Source organism: Canis lupus, chromosome 3 (assembly GCF_048164855.1).
Source record: "Canis lupus baileyi chromosome 3, mCanLup2.hap1, whole genome shotgun sequence".
In the NCBI taxonomy this organism is placed as follows: domain Eukaryota; kingdom Metazoa; phylum Chordata; class Mammalia; order Carnivora; family Canidae; genus Canis; species Canis lupus.
In genome coordinates this window covers 28,266,090-28,287,215 of record NC_132840.1, presented here as the reverse complement: position 1 = coordinate 28,287,215, position 21,126 = coordinate 28,266,090, and the positions used below count along the sequence as shown (strand labels likewise).

The following is a 21,126-nucleotide window of genomic DNA, read 5'->3' as shown; positions in this document are numbered from 1 at the left end:
CGCACACACACAGACATACATGTGTTCTATACAAACCGTAGTTTGTCTTTATTCAGACGTCTCCTTCTCTCTCTGCCTCTGGAAATGGGGCACATTTTCTTCAGTTAAAAACAGAAATAGAAGCGATGGTCTTGACCCATTTTACACTTATTTATTTCAGGCTTTCACCACACACTTGTTCATGGGTGCAGCAAGAAGAGGGACCCACAGAGCTGGAGCGGTGAGGGCTGGCCCTTTGGACTGAGCACTGGAGGAACTTGTAAGGGGATCTTGACATCCTGCAGCCCCACATCTGGCTCTGAGATAATTCCATTAGTGAAGTGATCACACTTAAAACCCCAAATTAATGTGAGCTGAATGTCACTGAAAATGAAGTCATTTAAAGTGGCCTACTCTTGCTTTACTCACAGTTCTTATGTGGGAGATCCACAGTGTGACCTGGCTGTGGAAGAGCAAGTCTGTCCAATGCTACCTGGTCACAGAGGTCTCAGTGATCATCCTCGGGCCCCTTGGTGAGCCTCTCTTTTCATAAAGTTCTTGTCTCCAGAGCAGTGATAGAATTATGTGCTGGTTGCTGTCTTGTCTCCTACAAGAATGGAAGCCCCACAAGGGCAGGGCCTCTGTCCTGTTCATCTCATATCTTCAGTGTGTAGGGCAGGGCCTGGCGCAGTGTGGAGTCTGAATAAATGCTGTCGAGTGAATAAATGGGTCAACTGGAATGGCATCCTTTTTGAATGTTTGCTTTTAATTTACCTTTTACATATAACTTTTTAAAATGATAAAACAGTGAAATGTGGGTAAATGTAAAAATTTTGTGATTGAAGCAAGTGGCACAAGGTGTTTATGAGTTACCAGAGCAAATTGGAACTTTAGAATATTGGATTACGTGTTTACTCTCCGTCCTGGCATCCATGCCTCCTGATGATAAAGCATAGGAAATAGATGTAGGAGAGACAGGAGTCCTGTGTCTGGAATACAGGCATACCTCAGAGATCTTGGAGTTTTCATCCCAGGCCTCTGCAATAAAGCAAGTATCACAATAAAATGAGTCAAATGAGTGTTTTTGTTTCCAGTGCATATGAAAGTTAGGTTTATACTATACTGTGCTCTATTAAATATGTAATAGCATTATGTCTTAAAAAATGTACAGAACCTTAATTTAAAAACATTGCTGAAAAATGCTAACAATCATCTGAGCTTTCAGTGAGTTGTGACCTTTTCGTTGGTGGTGGGTCTTGCCTTGATGTAGTGGTTGCAAGATGCTCAGGGTGGTGGGTATTGTAGGCCAGAGTGGCCATGGCAATTTCTTACAAGACAACAATGAAATTTGCTGTATAGATCGACTCTTCTTTCATAGATGCTTTTTCTCTAGCCTGTGATGCTGTTTGATAGCATTTCCCCCATAATAGATCTTTTTTCAAAATTGGAGTCAGTCCCCTCAAACCCTGCCACTGCTTTGTCACATAAGTTTATGGAATATTCTAAATCTTTTGTTGTCATTTCAACAGTCTTCACCGGGAACAGATTCCACCTCAAGATGCTTGTCCATAAGAAACAACTCATCATCTGTTCAAGTTTTATCATAAGGTTTCAGCAATTCGGTCCCATCTTCAGGCTCCACTTCTAATTCTAGTTCTCTGGCTCTTTTTACCACATCTACAGTGACTTCCTCCCCTGAAGTCCTGACCCCTTCGAAGTCATCCATATGGGTGGGAATCCATTTATTCCAAATTCCTGTTTGTGTTGATATTTTGACCTCTTTCCATGAATCATGAATGTTTTTAATGGCATCTAGATAGTTCTTTCCAGAGGTTTTCAGTTTACTTTGCCCAGATCCATCAGAGGAATTCATATCTATGGTAGCTATTGCCCTATGAAGTATATTTCTTAAATAATAAGACTTGAAAGTCAGAATTACTCCTTGATCCATGGGCTGCAGGATGTATGTTATATTAGTATGCATGGAAACAACATTCTTCGCCTTGTACATCTCCATCAGAGCTCTTGGGTGACCACGTGCATTGTCAATGAACAGTACTATTTTGGAAGGGATCTTTTTTCCTGAGCAGTAGGTCTCAACAGTGGGCTTAAGACATTCAGCAAACCATGTTGTAAACAGATGTGCTGTCATCCAGGCTTTGTTGTTCCATTTATAGAGCACAGCAGAGTAAATTCAGCATAGTTCTTTAGCATAATTCTAGAATTTGCACAATGGTATATGAGCATTGGCGTCAACATACCAGCTTGCATCAGCCCCTAACAAGAGAGTCAGCCTGTCCTTTGGAGCTTCAAAGCCAGGCACAGACTTCTCCTCTCTAGCTGTGGGAACCCTAGATAACATCTTCCAACAGAAGGTGTTTTGTCTGCATTGAAAATCTATTGTTTCATGTTGCTGCCTTCATGAATCCTCTTAGCTAGATCTTCTGGAGAACTTGCTGCAGCTCCTCTATCAGCAGTTGTTGCTTCACCTTGTGCTCTCATGTTATGGACATGGCTTTCCTTAAACCTCCTGAACTTACCTCTCCTGGCTTTAGACCTTTTTAATGCAGCTTTGTTCCCTCTCTCAGCCTTCAAGAATTGAAGAATTAGAGCCTTGCTCTGGATTACACTTTGGTTTAAGGGAATGTTGTGGCTGTTTGATCTTCTATCTAGACCACTACAACTTTTCCCATATCTGTACTAAGGGTGTTTTGCTTTCTTCTTCATATATTCACTGGAGTAGTACTTTTCATTTCTTTCAAGAACTCTTCCTTTGCTTATACAACTTGGCTGCTTGGCGTGAGAGGCCTAAGCTTTCTGCCTGTCTCGGTTTTCAACATGCCTTCCTCAACTGAGCTTAATTATTTCTAGCTTTTGACTTAAAATGAGAGACATGGACTCTGCCTTTCACTTGAACACTTAGCAGCCATTGTAGAGTTATTAACTGGCCTAATTTCAATATTGTTGTGTCTCAGTGATATAACGAGGCCCAGGCCTGAGGAGGAGGAGTGATGGGGGAACAGCCGTCAGTAGACCAGTAGGACACACTCAACATTTGCCAGTAAAGTTTGCCATCTTCTGTGGATATGGTTTGTGGTGTCCCAAAATGATGACGGTAGCAACATCAAAGATTACTGATCACAGGTCACCAAAAAATATTATAATAATGAAAAAATTTAAAATACTGTGAGAATTACAAAAAATGTGACCTAGATCCAAAGTGAGCAAATGTTGGAAAAATAGTGCTCATAGACATTCTTGACACAGGGTTGCCACAAGCACTCAACTAAAAACTCAATACCTATAAAGCACAGTAAAGCAAGTACAATAAAACAAGCTCTCCTTTATTTTAATATCAAGATATCTAGTGAGGGGTGCCTGGGTAGCTCAGTGGGTTACGTGTCTGTCTTCACTCAGGTCATGATTCCAGGGTCCTGGGATTGAGCCCCATGTCGGGCTCCCTGCTCAGTGGAGAGCCTGCTTCTCTCTCTCCCTTTGCTGCTCTCCCTGCTTGTGTGCGCTCACTTTCTCTCTCTCTCTTTCAAATAAATAAATAAAATCTTAAAGGACGTTTAGTGAAAGTCTAGAAAGAAGCATTGAAAAATAAAAATAGTAGACATTTTAAACTTTTCTTCATATTTAATAATTTAAAATAATAGATTTTGGCATCAAGTAAACAAAATAAACAAAAATATTTCCTAGATCAAGGGGCAGTAACAAAGACATGGAGGGCGCTTGGAGGCAGTTCTTTAGATGTACTAACATAAGTACTTGTCTTCCAGAATACCTATGCATTGCAGCCGCTCCCCTCTTTATTCCTAGTGTGCTGGCATAGGCCACAACACCCACACATTCTTAAGAACCTTTGAGGAGGATTTGCTTGTTTTTAATACAAAGGTCAAAAACCAGGGAAACTGTATCCTGTGACGTAGGCTGTTCTCTCAAGGTGAGTTTATTTGGGGCACCAACTTGTGTCAGGCTGGTTACAGAACTGGAGCTTCTCAGGTATAGCTGCCTGCCTTCATCAGATTCTGTTCATTTCGTCGTGAACTTCAGTTACTTACTGCACACTGAAAGAATCACCTAAAACCAGGAAAACCAAAGGCCTACTTGAGCTTGAATTTTATGTCACGTAGAGAGGTACCCAACATTTCTGATCAAGTCAGTAAGTACGTTTCACTTCCTTTTAAATAAAGTGTGAAAAGCAAAGAGCAGATTTTTATGTACCACAAAGCAAAACAAAACCTTTCGGGGCATAATGCATTTTTCATTAAACTTACCGCTGAACTATTTTGATTATGTAATCTTATCTTCCCGTGAAAGTATAAGAAGTGTGAATTTTCTGGGGTGAAGAAATAATTGCAGAAGGTGGTTAATGAGGCAGAACTCACAAATCTGCATTTATAGTTTTGTGGGCAAATAAATCATCAGTGGAGGATACAGATGTAAAGAAAAATTCTTGATTGCATTCAAGAAATGCAAGGTTGAACTTTTCACTAAAATAGAATTTTACAGCCTCTCCGAGGGATGTTGTGAGTATTAAATAAGTGTAATGTGCTCAGAATAGCAACCCAGGGCGTAGTGAGCACTAGGAAATGTGTGCTCTTTATCTCTTACAAGGATTTTAGCACAAAAGACTAAATCATGTTTTAATCATGCATAATAAACCGAACTGTAATTCAATATGGTGAATGTCCACTTTAACTCAGTCAAGAGTGGCTTTTAAAGCCAGGGAGATACTGAAACGTTTTTCTTTGGGCTCTTATGTGTGACATGTGTAAGATCCTGGGACAGGTTATCCAGATGACAGCCCAGAGCCCAGACATGCAGGAGCAAATGTGTAACTCTTAGTTGTCTTTGGAAATCCATTAAACCTGAAGATTTGGTTGACTTTTTTTTTTTTTTTAGCACACCCCTTCGTTCTATGTGTGTACTTCTAAGTTTTATGGAATAATTCCATAAAACTTAGAGATTTATGACCAGCAGATGCTTAAAGCTGCTATCAAAATTACATACCTAGCACTTCATTGATTTGAAATCTTGTTTTCATTCAACATTCTTGCAGTTTAAAACGGGACAGAAGTTTTTAAGAGTGATTACATGAGTTAGTGCCCTCTGGTGGCACGTAGAGGGCATCAGGCAGAGAGGGACTGACCCATGAACTTCAGATACCCTGAGGAGGAGGAACCATCTTGCAATTGGTTCTTCTCTCAGAGCTTTTCTTTTTGGTGGGTTTTGAAAAGGCCAATGGTGGTTGACTTAATGCCCATCCATAATTTATTTTTCGTGTGTTGGGTGCTCATCAGTGCCCTCGCCCATTAAGCCGTGGCCCTGGAGTTGACTAGTAACAGCCTTATAGGAAGACTTGTTCAGCGGCGTAGGCTATGATGAAATTCCGGGTGAGGGGATTTTCAGGTGAACTTAGTGTAGGAAGGTATTCCAATGTTAAGGTTTTCCAAAAGGGACCAGGATCTCCATTTTTAGATGCATCTCTTAATTTGTCTTTTGAAGAGGGGACCCTGTCACTTCCTGGATGATGGCCTTTGGGTGATTCACTGGTGCCGCTTGAGACAAACCTACCTGCTGGATTGGAAGTAGGTGGGCATTCGTTCATTTAGATCTTTCCTGGAGGACAGCCCTGCCTTTCATGCCTGGGTCCTTTGGCCAGATTCACTTATTAGTCTTTGGGCTTTGGGGTCAGGTAGACCAGGAACAGCATCCCACCCCCACCTCTGAAAAGCTGTGGGACCCTCAGACAGTCGTTCTGCCTTTTATGAGTTTCTTAGCTGTAAGATCGGTCTGCTGCTGCTTCAAACCTACATCAGAAGATAGTTATGTGGTGGAAATTCGAGTTCCTATGTGAGAAGGCCGTAAACTGTGCAGATTGCTGTTACGTATGTGTTACTTTCCTTCTCTTCCCCAAAGCAAGCTCCTCCCTCCTTTTTAATTTAAAAGATTATTTAAAAAATGAACTTTTAATCTTGGAATAATTTTATATTTACAGCCAAGTTGCAAAAGTGGTGCAGAGTTTGCATATATTCCCTTTACCTAGTTTCTCCCACAGGCCTCACTTTGATACTGTTGAGGTTTCCTGATAACTTTTCATTTATAATCCCTGTGAACTTCAATCACATTTGGCTTAAAAGGCCCATTTAGCAGTTGGCTAAGGCTGAAATGTTTGCCTGAATACCTATATTCTGCTGAAGATATGATATTTGCTTCCAGATAGTCCTTCTGTTTTTACCTTGGTCCATGTGTGACCACTTGACAATAGAGTTTTCTTTGATTTGCCACGATCTTAACACCTAAATACTTTACCTGATTATGCAGTTAATGAGCTGTGCACCCACAGAGGAGACGAGGCAGGCAGTTGGTGTCAGCATGTCACCGAGGCACATCAGCACCCTCTGCCGTGTCTCACACTGTCACAGTTTTAAGTCAGAATAGAAGCATGTGCATATTCTGAAAAACCCCTGAAGTCCCAAAAACATTTCTTATATTTGGAAATACAAAAAGAACTGATGTAGCTTCCTAATCAAAAGCCCACCAGCTGGTTTTAATATATAGTCTGTAATTAGTATATAAAAAACAGTAGCAGCTCACATTGTATAAACTTTTACAGTCTAAGAAAATGATTTCACAGACAACATGTCATTTGGTTTCTTAACCCTGAGAGATAGGTGGGGAGAGCTTTGTCACCCCCTTTTCATGCACCTGAATGAAGTGAGAGAGGCCAGGGGGTCACTGGTGGAGGCCAAGTTCATTAGAACCACTCTACACATGACCAAACATCTCTTGCCCAGGCCTCCCCCAGCACTCCTCTAAGAATGTGACCTTTAAAATGGTGTTTTTCAAAAAAAATAAAAAATAAAAAAAATAAATAAAATGGTGTTTTTCCTCTTCCATGTTGGCTGAATTCCATCCCAGGGATCATATTTGTGCTTCTAATATGCACAGTTTTCTTTGGATACCTAATTGACGATTTATATATTTTGTTCAACCTAGATCTTTCCTGAACATTATCAGAACAGCATTATTAGGCTTGATTTAACAGAATCTCACCATCCTGGGCCTTCAGGGGGGAAGTCACAGTCTTTGCTGACCCTGAGCATCTGTAGGCCCTGGTGTACCTGCAGCCTGCTCCGAGTGGCAGCCTGTGATCTTCAGGCTGGGTATTGTGCTGTTGAGAACCTGGGCATTGGAGATACATGGGATGATTTTTTTTTTTTTTTTTTTTTTACAAGAACCACAGAGATATTTGAGGAAACGATGTAGTTTGAAAAAGTGATAAATGGACCAGGTTCTTGAAAAGCTAGCAGAACATCTTATTTACTTACACATATAGATATAATCAGAAAACAGAAGTGAGTCTCCTCAAAAATTTTTTTGCAAATATGGCAGGTGTAGATGCTTTTATATAAATTATATTATCTGTTTCTGTGGTATAAAATTTAATTTTGTTCTCATTTGTTTATTTTTGGTTAGGTCTCCATTTCTAACAGCATCTCATTTAACTTTTCTGAAACCATGAGTTCAGAGGAACCCATGTGCTGGTGGCTGTAGTGGCACTTACTCCCAGATGGTTAAGTCTCACTGACCACTTTGGGGAGTTGAGTGGATGGTTTTTCTTTTGTTTTGTTTTGGTTTTAATCAGTAACATAGGCCAATCTACAAAGCCAAAGTCAAGTGTAAGAATTAAGATACATTTTAATCTTTTCAAATTTTAAGAGTTTCATTAAAAGGACCATCTTTTTTTTTTTTTTTTTTTTAATGCAGACAAAGCCTCCAAGTGCTTGTCTGGTTCCAGCCTGGCACCTCAGAGTCCTGGAGCAGCATCCAGGGTAAATCCCTGGTGGTTTTCCTCATGGCCTCTAGTGGGGGTGGGTGTGCTGCTCCCTTACAACAGTCCCATGGGTCACATGGGAAAATCTGTGCTCTTGTTTTGATTATCCCCTTCATGTTAGTGCCTTTTAGGAAGTTGTAAAACAGGTGAGGCTGTCTGGCTGGTCAGAGAGGTTGGGTAACCACTGATCTGAGATCGTCCCTGCCAGTGTTGGCAGAATTCAGAATGAAGTTTTAGCTTCACGGGCACATTGTGGGGGAGTTGCGTGTGATGATAGGCGGTGGTCCCATCCGGGGCAGTTCCGTGGGACGGACCCCGGGAACATGAGACTGGAGGCTGCTGGGCTTCTACCGGCTGGCAGATGTGGCTGTGAGTCACCCATAATAGTTACTGCCTCCCTCTCAGAGCGGTTGGGGAACCTGAATGGCCAGTCTGAGAAGGGATCGTTAGTGTTCACTTGGAGTTTTCTGACATTGACTGGAAGAAAGTCAATGGACTTTGTTGGAGAAGAGTAAGACTTTAGCTGTATAATTTACAGTAATGACCCAAAACCTCATGTCTGCTCCCCACAAACCATCCATTTATCCAAATATTTACACAAATTATAAATTTCTTTCAGCCATGGGGCCCTTTTTTTCTTTTTTTTTTCCTTTCTGTTTTCTTTCCCCACCAGATAGATTCACACTGAAAAATAAGACAGACTCCCAGTATTTGCATGTTGAAAATTAAGATCCGTGCCCAGAGGCACCTTGTGGCAGGCACTGTAAGCACAGAACTGGGGCACTTGTTTATTTGAAGGCTGAGTGTGACATATGATGGAACCTATCTTTTTAATACCCACCCATCTGTCCTGGACTGAAGCAGGCATTTGGAGTAGCTTTTGCATTTTTAAGTTCAGTTTTGAGAACCACTCATTCACCGTGAATGCAAAGTTGCTGGAACTTTGTTTCAGAGATGATGCCACCCTCTACTTCTGTGAACCTAATAAAAATAGCATAGAATAAAATTTAATTATGCTATGCTGAATATTTCATGTGGAATTAAGGGGCAAGAATTAACTTTACAAAGCATTAAGTTTGGAAAGAATAAAGGCTTTGTAGTTTCTTTGGAAGATACTATAATTAAAAGATTTGCTCAAATGTATTTGTCCCATTTTAAAGAGTTTAAAGAAATCCATCCCTCCCTTCCTAAATTGATTGCTCCTCAAACATCAGCCCCGCTTGGCAGTAAATACGGTGAAGCCACTGCTGCTCTGCTGATCTGACGGCTTCTTTCTGTTAAGTGTAAAATAGGTTTTTAATCTTCTGATTTAGATGTTTAATAGAAAGTAAATATTTGACTTGCTTTGGTTTCTGCTGAACCTGTATTTAAATCCACACAAACAGTTTGAATAAAGTGAAAACATCACTGGACTAGCTATTTTAAACATTTCAGAATGTGAGAATGCCAAATGGGGTTCCCTTTTAAAACTAGAAATGGCTGCTTGCATTTACATAATTACTGCTAACTAGCACAACATTTTACATGGTGACAAATGCAGGGTAGGGAAAGTATCTGTTTAAAAAAGCTTGGTAAAAGGAAGCTGAGAAGCTCTGTGAGCAGCTGCTTCAAGTGGAGGGTCTCTTTGCAAAGCCAGGGGAAGGAAGCCTTTCCATAGGGACAATGATGTCACCAGAGGAGGCAGGTAGTTCAGGCAGCTGCTTGGAGTTGCTTGTAAGCTGTCCCTCAGGCTGAGCTTGCAAACTTTTTGTTCACAAGTATTAGTTCCTAAATCTGCTTTTTGGTGTTGGAGTGGGTACAGCATTCTCTGTCTATGGTTAAATGGTGTCTGATGAGGTCAAAGTTCAATTTTGGTGAAAAGAGCCTGGGAGGATATTTGTGAAAATGAAGACGAGTGTCACCAGATTGAGCAGGACTTAGGCCAGAAGCTCAGATGTGGCCTTGATTCTGCCCTTTGTCTCCTGCCAAACATGGAACCCACCTGTGGGTCCCTTTGTTCTCAGCTATGTCCCCCTGTGTGCATCTCTGCTGGCACCTCCAGAGTCCAGGCTGCCTTCATTTTCTTTGTTTGGATGTCCGTCCCCTCTTCTGTCTCGCTCCCTGTGCAGGGGCCAGAGTGACCAGAGTGAGGTCAGTAGCTTGCTTAAAAACCCTACAGCGACTTTCCACCCATTTGGAGTAGAGTTGGCCCATGTGACCTGGTCCCTGCTATAGCTCTCAGGCCCGACCATTTGCTCTTCCTCTGGGCTCATTGACCCTTCCCACAGCTGGAACACTCCTGGTGTGCTGCTCTTTTGCCATTTCCTCTACATGGAGTGGTGTCCCCTCCTATCCTGTGTTTGTGTGCTGGCTGCTTCATGCCACTCAGGTCTTACTTCAAATGTTGTCTCCTCAGGGAGCCCTTCCCAGGCAACTCATGCTAGCACAGTCTTCCGTCACTCTATCATGTGGCATTTTTGAGTATAATTCATTATTGTCTGAGATTGTCTTTTGTGTTCCTTTCCCTTCTACTCTTCCCCCATCCCCTTAGAATGTGAGCTCTTTTAGGCACGAGCTTTGTCCATCTCAGCTGTCTTCTCAGCAGATACAAGGGCCTGCAAGTGTACAGATTGCCACTGATTAAAATAATGCAGGACAGGAGCCCTGGACAGCACTAGTGTCTGAGGAGGGAGCTGACCTGGTGTAACTGGGCACCTAAAAGGATAGTCATGAAGTCCTCGTGGTCCCCAGATGGTTTTTGGAACCATTTGGGAAACACCACTAAACCTTGCCTTTTGGCATTGAAAGCTGACATGTGGGGATTCTAAGAATGGCTGTGGACATGGGCTCAACTACGGGCTAAACCATGTGGATCGTAGTTGAGCCCATGTCCTGAGAAGGTCCGGGACCTTGCTCTCAGGGCTCCCCAGGTGAGATGAAAAGTCAATATTCCCCCTACTCTTGGCTCAGTGGGAGCTCAGCAGTGGGGGTCTCGCCTCCTCGCTGGGGCAGTGGCTGTGCCTGACTTTGCCGGAACTGAATTTGAACTCACCCACACCTAGCTTGAGAGCTAGACCTCATTTTCTGTGATTGCACCTGTGGCATATTTCTTAAGAGCATGACAGGTACACTTTCTATGTTCCACATTCCTTCTGGGGTTAGGGGACAGATCTCCTAAGATACCAGCATTTGCAGAAGTCTAAAATTTGGTGAGTAGCTTTTAGCTTCCCTGTTTCTCCACTTGGCTACATCACAGACTTTTAGGAGGAAAATGTGGTGAGGCTACTGATAGCTGGAACATTGATGAGGATGTTTGGAAGTACTTAAACCAAACCTTTCATGTTCAACTTTCTTAGGGTAGAAAAGAATCACATTTCCAACTCTTGGCCATCTCAAATATGATATGCCGCTGCAGGTTGTCTGTCAAAGCATTTACTTTGGCCTCACATATGTTAGCTGGGGACTGGGTTGTAGAACTCAGGAGACCTCAGCAAAAGTTCCCCTGTGCAACCTTCCATTCTTGCTGCTGTCTTTTTCAGGACGTTGTTATGGTGTTGGGTTGTTTTAGTAAAAACACTAACTTCTCAGTTATTTTATAGTGAAATAGGCCTTCTTAGAACTGAGACCTAGGGACAGAGCCCATGAGCTGGAGTGTTTGCATTGCTTTTGACTGAACATCAGCTCATGAGGCTGGATTTAAGAGAATCTCCCCTTCTCATGTGTGACTGGAGCCTAGTGCCACCCACGGCACAGTGCCTTGACTGCCTGGTCCCTCACTTGCCTGGCTAGAGAGCAGGCTCAAGCTGGGGGGAGCAGACAGGTTGTTAAGAAAGGGCCTGGCCTGCCAGAGACTGAGATGTGTCAAGTGGGGGTGGCTGGATAGGGCTGGAAAACAGGTTTCGATGAGCTTACAGAGGGTCTTGTATGTAAGAAGTGGGCAACCGCAACAGGCATTTCCCCTGGTAACGGAGCTGGTGAACTGGGGTGTGTGTGGGGCCAGTTGGGGGCAGGGAGAAGAGTAGGAGGATGAACCAGTCATTGTGGTTTCCTAGTTACTGGAAACTCCATACACCTGTTTTTGCTGGGAGCTGAGAAGCCGTCTACGGCATACCCCTGAGGTGTATCTCTTTTCTGATTTGGTCCTTTTGGTTGGTTGCTTTTGAGGTTAAGGTGCCGGCTTCGTCAACTGGATATTCTAAACAGACTCATACGTACCTACCTGGCTGGTAAGTATTTGAAGAGCAATGACTTTCCTGCTTGGATGATTGGAAATTAGTTTGTGCAGTACACTTGACAGTGTGGTTGCCACACACTCAGTATACATGGCAGTTATTATTTAATAGTTTGAGTATGACCCAGAGTATAATGGTCCAGCCTGAAGAAGTGAGCCCTCTGGAAGGGCATTCTGATCGTGTCTTATTGGCATTGCGTGTGAGCAAGGGAAAAAACGCCTACTTACTATTGTTCCCATCTCCTTTCCCAGTCTTAAAAAAGCCAAAATGATTTCCTGCCCGCAAATTGCTTGGTTTTCTTTTTCTGGTCTTTCCTTTCATGGCCAAGATATTTGCAGAGATTTCTGGCTAACCACCCATCCGTAACTTTCCTCTTCATTGCAGATGCTGTGGTTGGTGGTATCATCCAAACAACATCCAACAACTTCCAAAGTTGTTGCCTTAGGAGATCTGAGATTCCAGTGGTTCAGCCACTGAAGTGGTTTTACATTCCTTGTCTTGATAACTGTGTTAATCTTTCAGGTTGATTGAGAAAATATTTGTTAAATTTCAGTGTGTCCTGACTTAGATTAGAGAAAACTAATACTGTGTATATTTTAGGATCCATCTTTTGCCCATTCCTCAACCTGTACTGATGATGAGGCTTAAAGATTCTGTCCTTTAGGATGATGGTGAGAGAATGTGCTATCAATCGGGAGCGGTTCTCTTGGGTGCCATTGGCTTGTGAGTTGGCCCCTCAGGATGGTAGATACGATTTCCAGGGAAGAGTTCAGGGAAGATGCTGGAAAGGGGTTTTCCTGACTCTTTTCTCAAGTGGAATCTCCTTTTTGCTTCAGCTGGCCAAGCTTAGCTGGCTCAGCCTGCCTGATTCCTAGAAGGACTTCCCACCCTCTCATCATAGCAAACCTCCAAACAGGTACCTGGTTGATGTGGATCCCGTGGTTTGCTTTGTTTGAACTATTATCTTTTTAATGGAGAAGTGGATGATCTAGACCAAGCACCAAGGTTCTCCTGCCTTTCATGTTCTTCATGTGCCTGGATGCCCACAGCTTGCTCTTGTGTGGATCTGTAGGGCAGACCAGGTAGTCCTGTAGGGTCCATGAAGTTATCTGTACTTGAGGGCTTCTCCAGAGTGGGGGACGGTTTGCTGCCCCTGACGGTGCTGCTGTCACCATGGAAGTGTGCCCAGCTTGCTTAGCCATCTGAGATGCACCATGGATGATAAATAATAATCATGGCAGTGTGATTGCTGAAAGGCAAGCTCCAGCCAGTGTGTGCTGGGTAGTGTTTTCCTGATGGATGGAGCCTATTCTGGGAAGCAGCTTATTGTCTCACGTGAACAGGCTTTCTAAAATAAATGACTGCTTTCTTAATATTTTGAATCATTTTCTTCAGCACATGTTTTGTAGCCGTGGTTTGAAAGCTTGCCAAATATATGCCTTCGCACAACTCCCTGTAGGGCTGGATATACAACCAGACCAAACAGTGTGATTTAAGGTTGAACATAATTGGGAACTCAGCAATCACTTGCCTTGCATTTGATAGAATGGCAGCAGAGTGCTCTAGAGTTATTTCTCCGTTAAAAAATTATATATATAATTCGCACACACAAACGCACACTCCTATATGGTTTTACTGCCTCATAATAAAGAAGTCGTGTCTGAAACCACTGGCCAGAAACACTAGTGTGAAAATTATTGACTTTTGTGATGGAGGCAGTAATGAGCTTCAAACAGATCCTAGCAGTTGATACCACAGATGTGACTTAGGACCTTAGTCAAGTTGTATCAGGTTACAGGATGGAGAAAAATCAGATGGTGGCGGAAATACATTTTAGACCCAAACCCCCATCAAGATTTTCATCAGGTGATGTGTTCCCTGTTTCTGTGCACTTCAGTAATTGAGCCATAAACTTCGTGAACTTGGTGCTGCCTCCCAGGTAAACAAGGGGCTTTGGTGTTTACATTTCAAGTGCTGCCGTGTGTTTGGGATTGTTGGACTATCGGTCTCCTGTAATTGAGACCTTCTCATGTGCCTCTTGTGTGGTGGGAAAAATGCTATTGACAGCCCCACTTCCTGGAGCTCCTTAAGAGGTGGAATTGAGAGCTCTTTGAAAAGTCACAGCTAGAATCCGAGTTTGTTTACCAGGCTGAGGGAGATCACACCAGCGGGTGTTTATGGTGACTCTCTGGATGACAGAGAGTGGAGGCACGCGAATATGTCTGCCTCACTCCCTGGTGCACTGGCTCCTTCAGGCTCATCGCCAGCTACAGCACTGTGCTGGAGGAGGGGTGTGGGGAGGGAAACCATGCCTGGCATAGCTACCGCAGTTCCCCAATGATGGCATCCCATCGCCACACAATGACATGGCCTACCACCACCCCTTGTAAGAGAAAAATAAAACGGAGTGGAAATGTTGCTATCTTAAAGTGAAATTTTTCCAGGGTGCCCCCTCCCCCACCCCCCCCACCCCCCCCATGAAAGTTTGGATACTTTTCTAGTCATTGAAAAGCTATCTTTTGGAGTTTCAGTCAAATTAACCCAGCTTCAGAATTTAACCTTTATTTGCAAACAACATGATTATGAAAAACCCTAAAGAATATGTATCTATATATTCCACCTCTAAGAATATGTGAATTCAACAAGATACAAGATACAAAGTCAATTGTATTTGTGTATATTAGCAAAAGCTGAAATTAGAAAATCAGTATTATTGGCAATAGCTTTAGAAACATCCAATACAAAATCTCAGAATGTTTATACGACTTCTGCCCTGAAGACTGGAACATGTTCCTGAGAGAGATGGGAGAGACCTCACATAAACGGAGGGCTAGGCTGTGGATTGAAAGACTCAATATTGCTAAGATGTCTGTCTGTTTTCCCTAAATTGATTTAGGAATTCAGCGCCATCCTAGTTAAAATTTAAACAAGCTGATTGTAGTTTAGATGGAAATGCAAAGGACCTGAGAAAACCAAGTCAGTTTTAAAAAAGAACAAAACTAGAAGGTTTCATTGCCTGATTTTCAAGACTTCCTATAAGGCTACAATAGTCAATCTAGTGTGGTATTGCTAAAGGATAGACATGTAGATTGGTGGCGCAGAATAAAGAGGCCAGAAATAGACCCACACATACATGGGCAGTTGATTTTTGACTATGGTGCTAGGCAGTTCAGTGGAGAAAGGATGGTCTTTTAGACAAATGGTAATGGAACAATTGGACATCCTATGCAAATGACAGGAACCTCGACCCATACCCTGTACTATATACACAAATTAACTCAAAATGGATCATAGATCTAAGTTTAGAGTCTAAAACTTTTATAAAACTCCTAGAAGAAGACACAGGATAAAGTTTTTGTAACCTTGGAATAAGAGATTTCTTAGATACCAAAAAACACAATCCATAAGAGAAAAAAATGGATTTTGTACTTCATCCAAAGTAGAAATTCTGTTCTTCCAAAGACAGTGATAAGATAATGAAACTACAGGCCACAGACTGGGAGGAAACATTTGCACAGCATATGTGTAATAAAGAACTGGCATCCAGAATGTATGAACTTTTAAAACTCAGTAACGTGAGTTATTAAAATGGCCAACTTAAAAATGGGTAAGAGATTTGAATAGATGTGTTAAGATATACAGATGGCAGCTGACTACATGAAAGACATTTGGGGTCCTTGGTTATCAGAGAAATGAAGTAGAAACCACGGTGATATACTAGCTAATGTATATCATTATGTATGTATTCTATAGTCTATAGAATGTCTTCAAAACAAAACAGAAGGCTTGGTAATACCAGCTCTCATACCTTGCTGGTGGGCATGCAGAATTATACAGCCATTTGGGAAGAAATTTTGAGTTTTCTATAAACCCGCACCTTAAAAATTCTTAAATCTGTACTTAAAATATGGCCCTGCAGTGTGACTTGTAGGTATTAATGTGAAAGAATAAGAGGCTGTGTTCATACAAAAACTTGTGTGTGGGCTGTGGCTTTATTCATGATTTCCCAAAGCAGAAAACCCAGTGTCATTCCACTGTCGAATGACCCTCTCAGATCAGTAGAATACTACTCAGCAAGGAAAAGAAGCAAACTGATACAACATGGATGACTCTCACATGCATTATGCTTAGTGGAAAGAAACCAGACTCAAAGGCAACATATGGCCTGATTCCATTTCTGTGACATTCTGGAAGAGGTGAAGCTGCATGGAAAAAGATCAGTGGTTGCTGGCGTTGAAGGTGGAGGTGAGTTGACTACAGAAGAGCACAAGGGAACTTTATCTTGGTTATGGTTGTGATTGTACAACTATACATGTTTGTCAGAATATATAGACCTGGATATGTTGAACAGGTACTTCACACAAGAAAGTATATGAATGGGCAATTAACATGTGGAAAGGTCCTCAGTATCTTCCCTCACAAGGGAGGTATGAATTAAGACTGTTGGGTGCCATGTTATACGTTGCTGGTGGGTGCATCACATGACACAGCTTCTTTGGACACTTGTTTGGTGGTTTGTATGAAATTGAACATCTAGATTATAATCCAGCAATTCTACTCTTCTCGTTTACCTTAGAGAAATGAAAATATGGTAGTCCTCCGTTACTCAATGTTTGCTTTCTTCAGTTTCCGTTACTGGTAGCAGTTGATCCTCCCCCTCTGATGGAGCGCCAGGGGGTCAGTAGTAGCCAGTGCTGTTACCTGCTCACATCATTCACCTCCTTCATCTCATCACACAGGCATTTTATCATCTCACATCATCCCAGGAAGAAGGGTGAGTACAGTACAATGAGAGAGATACACACACAGTCATCTAACTTTTGTTACAGTATGTTGTTATAATTGTTCTATTTTATTAGTTATTGCTGTTAATCTGTTACTGTGCCTGATTTATAAATTAAACTTCATTACAGGTATGTATGTATAGGGAAAAACATGGCATATGTGTAGGGCCCAGTGCTATCCATGGTTTCAAGCATCCACTGGGGGTCTTGGAAGGAATTTCCTGTGGATAAGGGCATGCTCCTATATTTGTTCACAAAAGGACCTGCACAAGAATGTTTCTATAAGGCCCCAAACTGGAAACAGCCCAAATATCCATCTTCTGAAAAATGGATGAACAAATTGTTACCGCAGTGGAATTCTGCTGAGCAGAAAAGAATGAACTACTAATACAACCATATGGATGGATCTCGAAAACAAAAGACGTACATACTCTATGAAACCCATCTATGGTGATGGAAAATGGTTCTTGAGGACAGAGGGTAGAGTAAGTAACTTGAAAGAGAGCAAGGAAACTTAGGGTGATACAAGTGCACTAAATCCCATTTCAGGTTGTGATTGTGTGGGCATGTGTAATTGTTAAAACAAACACATTCAGATCCGTACATTCGACTGTATGTTCATTATGCCTTAATAAAATGATCTTAACTCAGTTTTATAGACATTTTATTGAATCCTTTTTTAAAAAAACATTTATTCTGTTCGGTCGTCATTACATGCATTTTGCATAAACCCACGTTTCTTTGTGGTACCTGTTGACATGGTGCAGTGACCAATGGGCAGGAGGAAAGGCTTAGCTTCTGATTCCATGGTTTGACATGGCCCAGAGCTTCAGAATGTCAAAGGGCAGGTAAGTAGCCCTGTGTTTCTTGGCTCTGTGTCCTATAGGATCTGCTTGTGTTTACTGGCTCACCATGTATAGGAGCTCAGTGCCGTGGAGAACTTGAAGACTCCCATGCACCTTATGCATGGGGGCAACCCCTTCTGGAAGCTGATATGGCTGGCATTCAGCCCTGTGGACCGAGCTGGCTGGGTGAGGCAGGTGATTGGAAAAGATCCTCTTGCTCCAGCTCACTGTAAACATCAGGGCTCTGGCTTTGGTCTCTCTTTTCTTGCTATACTCTCTGTAGGTAGTGTCGTCCAAGGGCGTGGTTTCTACCATCACCAGTGTGTTGACAATTCCCAAATGATCTGCAGTTCATGCTCTTCTTCTGAGTCAAAGCTATCTAGGTATCCCCTCTGTATTGCTCTGTCCTCTCTGCTCAGAAATGTGCTATTATTCTCATTTTGTGTGAAGTTGTCCTCAAACTGTTCCTGCAGCTGCGTCATCTCTGCATTTCCTTTCCATCTTCTCCTCAGCAAAGACATTGGACATTGACATCTCTGTCCCTTACAATGGAACCTTCTATTAGGATTCACTGAGTGTTACTCAATCCTGTGGCCTGGTTTCAGCCCTCCTCCTTCCTAGCTTCTGTATAACCTTTGTTAATGTTGGCTTTCCTCTTTTATCTTGGGGGTAAAGAAAATCTTTCTCTCCCTTGGCTGTGGGTCACAATTCTCTCTCCTGCTTTGCTGCCTAGACCCTGCCTTTCTCCTGGCCATCTTTTGAGATTGTAGTGCCTCACATTTGTGTCCCTGGCTGTCTTCCTATGAGAGAACCCTGGCCTGTGTCCTGTTATCTGATGGCTTAAGTTTCTATTCCTACACCCATAGCACCACATCTGGATCTTTAGGCCCTACCCCTCGCCCGAATTTCACATCTTTATTTTGTGTTGCATACTGAACGCTTTAAACTTGCTGCGTTCCAAGCCAGACTTACTGTTTCCCCTCCAGCTGATCCTTTGTCTGTTTCAGAGTGTCCCCTGAGACCGCTGCCCCAGGCTTACAGCTCTGGCACCTTTCTTGATGCCCTTTGGTGCTCCCTGGAGTCTGAATGGCTGTCCACAGGTTCTGCCTGTCTTCTCCATAGACACTACCCAATGTGGGCCCTCACGAGCCTAGATTATTCCTGGGTCTCCCTACTTTGTTCTTCCTTTTCCTATAACCTGCTTCTGCCTTCATCTAAAGGCAGTTACCCCTATTCTGCAGGTTATAGCCTCATCTCCTTAGGATGACCATGAAACCCTCTTTGTAGCACCTGTCCCCTCTGTACCTGGGTGATGGGAACACCTGTGTCAGTTATCCCTCCTCTCTGTATTGTCCTCATCCCCCGGCAGGATGGCTTGTTCCCTGTTCTGAGTTTGTGAGGGCACTTCACATGTTTCCTTCTTAATAATTTGTGAATGTGTCCCTATGCATTGGGGATCATACCCGGATCACTTGTGTTCCAGACCAGACAGCCCCTCCATCCCTGCCCCGTGCCGGTGTTCCCACACACTGTCTCTGCTCCTCCAGATTCCAGATGCCCCAGGGGAAGCCGAGCTGAATGTCGACGCTCTGGCCAAACGAGCCAGCTTGGAACTGTGAGCGGAAATCGCCCACAATTTCTTCAAAGAAGCCAGGAGGGACCACTCTGTGATCTGGAAGCTGTCCAGTGTTGGTGCCAAGAAGAGGGGTTTCCTCTTTCATGTCCTGTCCAAATGGTTCTAGTGGTCTTACTTTCTCAGGGTTCACCTGCTCCTGGGTAGGGGTGGACAGAAGGGTGGGGAAAAAACCCCACCTAGGGGCTTTCTGCAGGTTGTGAAGGTGTGGGATACTAGCAGAGGACTGTCCTAACGGTGGACTATCTGCCGTGCCTAGTACATGCGTTGTGTTGGCCTACTGATGCTGATTCCAGATGGAAAGGGCTCATGTCAGGCCTGCTCCCTCCTCCTCACTCCTGTCAGGGCTGCGGGTGGGCAGCGATCCTGCTCCTAACCTAAAATACAGTGGCCTGTGGACCCAGAGGAGAGGCTTTGTTCTGGACCGGTGCTACCCCACTGACACAGAAAACAAGGGTGGTGACAGGTGCCACAGGCGGGGTGATAGGCATGGTGGGGACCGTGGCCATGGGGACAGCAGAGTTGGGCATTTTTAATTGATGCCTTTAATAATTACTGTTTAAGCAACAGAAGGCAAAGTGAGATTGTTTCAAAGGCAAATCAGAACAGCACGAGTTTGGAAGTTGGCTCAGAAATCCGTGCCTCCCATCCCTGCTCTGTGGCTGTTATTTGAATATATTTTTTAATTTTCCTCCCCCTCATTTTTGAGCGCAGCCGTCTTTTCCCTAGAGGGAGTGGAAGAGGAAGGTGCTATATGAAATATTCTCTTACAGTTATTATTTGCCCAGGGCCAGTGCAAGTTTCTCCGGCAAATCAAAATCCTCATTTTAGCGAAGTTTGCAACCCTGCTGCCTGCGCAGCTGTGGGCACCTGAGGAGAAGCAGTAGTGATCTGCCCGAGAGGCGGCTGCAGGTGCCATCTGTGCCACCGACACAGCCTTGCTGTGCTCAGCAGGGCCCTCTGGGTCCGAAGAGGAAATGGAGATCCATCTTCAAGATAGACATCAATTTCAGGCCTCAATATTTAAATATTTGTGATTTGTCTGTCCTAATTGCTTTTCAGTTTGTTTGCTTTTTCAAAATCCGGTGTGTGGTTTCCACTGTGTCCTTGAGTTGGTGAGATGGGAAGAGTTATAGGATGTCCTGGAGCCTGGGCAGCATCATCAACAATCGCTGTTTGCTGAGTCGCCAGACATCTGGGCTCTGGGACAGATAAAGGGACACGGGCCCTGACCTCTAGGAACTCTCGCCGTAAGGAGACGTGACAGACTGGCTTGCAGCCTCAGCCGCTATCCTCCCTGATGCCCCCCTCGCACCTTCCCGCATCCCTGTGTTTCTAAAAGGGGTGGGGAGATTTTAAAGGGCAGGAGTAAGTCTGGGCAGCTCAGTTGAGGAGCTCCTCCTGAGCAAGGTGTGCCGCAGATGCAGGTGCAGACAGCTGAGGGCTCCTGCTAACAGCTGCTCTGGGCCTGTGTAGGCCTAGGCACCTCTTGGGACTTGTGCCTCCTGCTCTCTGGTGAGCTTGCGCTGTTCCCTGAGTTGATGCTCCCTTCCTGGTGAGACACTGAAGGCTCTGTGCGTCCAGCAGCAGGTACCAGGCCAGCCCAGCAGAGGAGTAGGATTGGCTGTCCCAGGGGCCAGAGCCACCCTTGGCCTGGGCAGAGGGAGCTGGGAGTGCCCTTCCTTCACCCCAGGATGCCCTCGGGCACTTGTGAGAGGCTGTGGCCCTGGCTTCTCAGGGGTGAGCAGCCAGCCCTTCTACTCGGATTGTATCACATGTGTGGTAAAATTCAGAGACACCTGTGATCTCTAGGCCTCAGGTGGTCTGGCTC

General features: G+C 43.6%; 1 protein-coding gene across 20 annotated transcripts in view; it reads left to right on the top strand.

Moving 5' to 3' along the window:
* Positions 1-21,126, top strand: part of CAMTA1 (calmodulin binding transcription activator 1) — an 848,042-nt gene that overhangs the window by 92,726 nt on the left and 734,190 nt on the right. The window contains exon 5 of one of the 20 annotated variants that reach the window (XR_012027963.1): positions 161-1,045. The exons of the other annotated variants lie outside the window; for them this stretch is intronic. The gene's annotated coding sequence lies outside the window, so the exon portion shown is untranslated. Of the gene's footprint in view, positions 1-160; positions 1,046-21,126 lie in introns of those variants that run through there. 20 annotated transcript variants of the gene reach the window in all.